We start from the raw sequence: 5,167 nt of genomic DNA on the forward strand, positions 1-5,167 counted from the left end.
CGTCGCCCCGCAAAGATTTGTGAGGAGCGGCGCTGGCCGCTGCCCCCTATCCCTACATCCTACTGACTAGCCTATTGTGTTTGAACCCCGCTTTGACGTCAGACCCCAAAGCTCAGTAAGTGGCACCGGGAGGTGGAGCCTGCAGAGCCAGGGGAGCAGCACGCGTGCGCACAGCGCGTGTCCCGGGCTACACGCCGGAAAGACACCTTCCTCCGTGGCAAGCGGGAGGAAGAGTACAGGTCCCCAGGGGGCGGGGTTTGCAGCACCCGAGGTCGCCATGGCTACCGAGCCCGAGACCCCAGAGGCCGCCTTGGCTGCGGAGCCCGCCGTGCCGTCGCTTGTGGATCGTTACTTCACTCGCTGGTACAAAGCGGGTAAGTGGAGAATAATAGTCTCCTCTGGGCCCAATTTGTCTGACAGTATAGGGATTATGATGACAGATCATAAGCCACACGCGCCCTCCCCAGCGCTTCCTCCCTAAGTCAGAAGGAACTGGATCTTTCTGTTCCCCTGTAGGCCAAGGGAATGGCATTTGCAAAGACGTGGAAAACAGCAGGGTGCATGCTGGGTAGGGCGAGCGCAGTGCGAGTTCACGAGGTTGGGTTGCTTGCGGGAAGATGGTAGACTAAGGTGAGATCCCCGAGGGAGGCAGGAGCTGGGTTGCAATCTCCATGAGTGCCTAAAGGGATTTGAGGGGCTCAGTCCTCCAAGAAGAGGCGATACATAAACTGATTTAAATGGTAGCGGTCTAAACTAAGGTAGAGGCATAGGGATGGAGAGAAGAGGGTGGGTTAGAGTAGAGTCATTTAGAAAGCAGAATCTAACAGTTTTACTTAAAGGAAGTCGCTGGTATTACACATTTGCCACTTAGAAGTAGGTATCCTGTTGTATAGCTTTGTGTATCCAGCAAATATCAGTGATGAGAGCATCGTTGGGGACCCTCCTCTAACCCAACTTCCTCCCATTCATTTAGGAATAATATGAGGTGTACTCATCTTTTACAATATTGAAATATTTTACAATAGCATACGTTTTATTAGCCAGACTTAGTGTAACCGACCGTCTGGTTTACCCTGGATTGAGGTGTTTTCCGGAATCCATTACTTTCAGCGCTAAGATCAGGACAGTCCTGGGTGAACCAGGATAAGTTCGTCTCTCTAAAATCGACCAACAAAACATGCTACTAAATTAAATAAAGAATACATTACTAATCACTTTTTTTCTAATAGAAATAATGATTGTACTCATTTTAACGTGAGGATTAAAAAAAGGTGGAGCAAAGAGTTAATCATCATTTTAACATTGAATGAAGGATTCCATCTGGACCAGATATCTTTAAATACTTTATGGTAAGCCTTTAGGTATATCGTTTTGAGTAATGAAGGGATACCAGTGATGTATGTGTCCAACCTTCATAATTAACTACCTCTATGAACCAAAGAAAGTACTAGACAGTGGTAGTAAATATTGATTCAACAGCCATCAGACTCATTCATTTCTTCTAGATGTCAAAGGAAAACCCTGTGAGGACCACTGTATACTACAACACTCTAACCGGTAAGAAAATTGGGAATTTTAAATTATCAAAAAAATTTTTTTCTGGCATTGTAGCCTGGTATGGTCTTGTATTGAATAAATATTCATTAAATGATTATCTTCCACTGTACTGAGATGGTATTATTTATACTAGGAGTTTGGTTGACAAGAATGAGTCTTGCAGTGCCTACGCTAAACAAATAAACTTGATTACCCAAACATCCAAATGGAGGACCACACCCTCAGTCGGCTACTACCTCAAGTAAGCAGCCTGTGCCTAACCACTGAATTGCCTAAGCCCATGGAGAGGGCTAGGGTAGAAGCACAGATGGTATCCTGTACATACCAGCATGCCTTACTTTTCTCTCTTCCTCCTCAGTGCTGTCTAAACACCTCTGGTACTCTTCCCTTTGGGGGAAGGAAATTCAGTCCCATTTTCTCCATTTTTATTACTGCATTCTTTTCTTCAGTTAAGCTACAATAGTAGCCAGAGGAAAATGGGGGGAAATGATAGGCTGACTAAACAAATGTCAGCTCAGCTATTCTTGTGCCAGTAGGAATACGGTGTTATAGGAGGAAGAATCATACCACGCAATAATACAGGATCAATTTTTGCTCCTCGTAGAATATGTGTCGACACTGGCAGGATCCCATCTAGTTCTTCAAAGTGGAAAAGCAATTAAAAGCATTTCCTATCAAATCAGTACCAACTGTAGCAGACTTCAGAACAAAGTCTGGGAAATTTAAGCGGGTATGTTCCTGTATTTCTCTACTTAAATCATCTATTATCATAATAATGATAGAGCCAGCCAGTCTTAGAACCCAGTAATGTATGCTCAGCATACTTCCCTGGCAGTTAGAGATGACTTTAAGACTACGTAAACTCTAAAGAAATTCTCAGGCCCCCAAAATGAAGTATTTCAGAAGGTATATTATCTGTCATATTAGCTTCTGGGCCACCATCCCTATCATCTCCAGGATGAAGGATGGAGAAGCTGGGCCTTTGAAAGAACAACTCTAATACCAATATAACAAGATGTCTTGTCCTTTCTAGTTTTGTTAAGCCAGTATTTCGAATTCTATAAAATTTAGGTGATCAATACTTCTTTATCGTATATTTTCACATGTGAACTTAAAAGTAAAAAAAGTCCTGAGGTAGTGAAAAAAAAAATCAACCTGAGAAAATATACAGTATTTGCTTCGTATCATTTCCCATTCCTAAATCACTGCCAATTTAATACACATCTAGCTACACCCTCCTCCTCCACGTAGTGTTTAGTTATAGAAAATGTTACCTCTGCCCTCTACACCTTTAGGCAGGATGGACATTTTATTGTTAAAGGAGGGTATCACACCAAGGACAACTCATTACCATACTAAACTATCCTGACAAACCCCCCTGGATAGGAAAGTTTCAGTTGGTGATTTAGATCCTTCATTTACTGAGTACATACTAAGAGTTTCTGCTAATTACCCTCAGTGTTCTGGAAGACCCTTGTTTATACTCCCCTTTGTAGTCCTGAAGGCCCCTAATAACCTGCCTTATAATTATTGATTTTTCCTCACTCAAGAAGCAAGTGGACTTTAAAAAGCATAGACCATTCTTAAAAGTCTACAAATTGCAAGTAAACAGTTAGTGCTTGTGATGTTCCTGTGATAAATCTTTGTCCAAAATAGTAACACTGTTGTTACTTCTGAGGAACAGAGAGGGACCTGCATATGGAACCCACTGTAGATAAGCTTTGATCACATCTCAGCACTGCTCATCATTTATTCTCCCATGGGAGGTGACAAAAAGGGATTAAAACACTTCTTTCTGACACAGAGCCAGTGGTAGACAAACCATCTGGGACAAGCCCCCAGCCCCTCCTCCTAAAAGTGGGGAGTCACACTGACTAGTATTTTGAAACGAAGTACCCACAGGCAGAGGAGCAAAGTGCATGCAGTAACACCTGAATGCTGTCTAATAATGTTGTGAGTGGGAAAGAGGCCATAAAGAACAGCATCTTGACCTCAGATGTTCACTGCAGTAAAAATTCCTGGGAAAAAAAGGGCAACACATCAGACATGCTTGCATCCATTTCCCATGAGCCTCCTTGTATTGGGTTGGCCAAAAAGTTCGCTCGGGTTTTTCACGTTAGGGAAAAACCTGAATGAACTTTTTGGCCGACTCAGTAGATATTTGTCAGAACCTCCCCAGATATATCCATACAGTGGAGTACATGAAAGTATAACCGTGCCACAACATTCAAACAGACATATGTCAAAATGTAGTATTTGCTAGCGGGTTATAGGATAATGGGTAAGTTACTCTTATCTGCTACTTAAAACTTTTCTGTTTTCCAAATATTCCTCAAATTGCATTTTTTTAAATTAGAAAAATATCCCTTCTTCAGAAAGTCTTAGTGATTGACCTAATAAAGAAGTTCCTTTCTCTGTTAAGTTCTAATATAAAAATAAGGTAGAAATCTTAATGAAACTAACTTTGTACAATATTGCTGTCATTCTCTATAATGTTGAATTTTATATTACTGCTTATTGGTAAGATTTTCCTACCCTTTTGAAATCTTTACACTTGGCTATGTGCAGCTTTCTCATGTACAGTTAAATATAAAGTATAATAAGTTAAGATAAAATATATTCTTAATATGTAACTAAACTAACTATTATCACATTTGTCTTAGCCTGCTTTTTCCTCTAGAGCCTAGGGTGGTGCCTAGCCCATAGAGGCATTTAGTATATAAGTATTTGAATAAATCAATGGTTTTTCTGTACTTAAAGTCATTTTTATTTAAAACGCTAGTTCCAGGAATATATCCTATTGTGACTCTGAGGGCTGCCTCACAAAGAAAAGTGAAAATGTACATCAATTAACTTTTTCTTCCCTTTTATTATCAGGGGGCACAGTTTCTAACAGAACTTGCACCTCTGTGTAAGATTTACTGCTCTGATGGAGAAGAATACACCATGTCTAGGTGAGTTACTTTTTAACCACAATTTTGGGGAAACAAAGCAGGTAATATTTTTCTTCAAAGCAATTTTTTCTTTAAATAGCTGTGTTAGAGGATGGTTGATGGAAGTGAATGAAAGCATTCTCCATAAGCCATCTATTCTTCAAGAGAAGGTAAAAGGGTCTGGGGAAGTAAGATCCCATCCACATACTTTTTATCTGTTTTTTTTTTTTAACCGTTTGACCGTATTAAGTATTCTATTTCCCTTCTAGCCATCCACCGAAGGCTACACTGCAGTTGTGTTGCCCAAGTTTGAGGAAAGTAAAAGCATAACAGAAGGGTTACTGACACAAAAACAGTATGAAGAAGTCGTGGTGAAAAGCATCAATGCCACAACAGCTACCTCATGAGGATTAAGATTGAGTAAAAACAACAGGGCATTCTTATCCTTACCTGGCCTACGAGTTAGTGCACTAAGGAAGAACCAGAGGCGCTGAAGCGTCCTTCACACCGGGCTATCTGCAGGGAGGCCTGATCTTAAAACCTGACCTAGTTTTCCTTCTTTATCTTGCATAACAAGCCTTGATTCCATTTTGTCTTCAACCTCCCAGATCTGCCTGCGCATGTACTCACTCTGCTCTTCTTTTGCTTTTCTCTTTCTAACAACTGGCAAGTGAGAG

At 41.0% G+C, this 5,167-nt stretch overlaps 1 pseudogene; it reads left to right on the forward strand.

Annotated features, from left to right (window-relative positions):
* Nucleotides 1-277: 277 nt before the first annotated feature.
* Nucleotides 278-4,897, forward strand: LOC136143054 (protein Abitram-like; annotated as a pseudogene).
* The last annotated feature ends 270 nt before the right edge of the window (nucleotides 4,898-5,167 follow it).

This window comes from Phocoena phocoena, chromosome X (assembly GCF_963924675.1).
Source record: "Phocoena phocoena chromosome X, mPhoPho1.1, whole genome shotgun sequence".
Classification (NCBI taxonomy): Eukaryota; Metazoa; Chordata; class Mammalia; order Artiodactyla; family Phocoenidae; genus Phocoena; species Phocoena phocoena.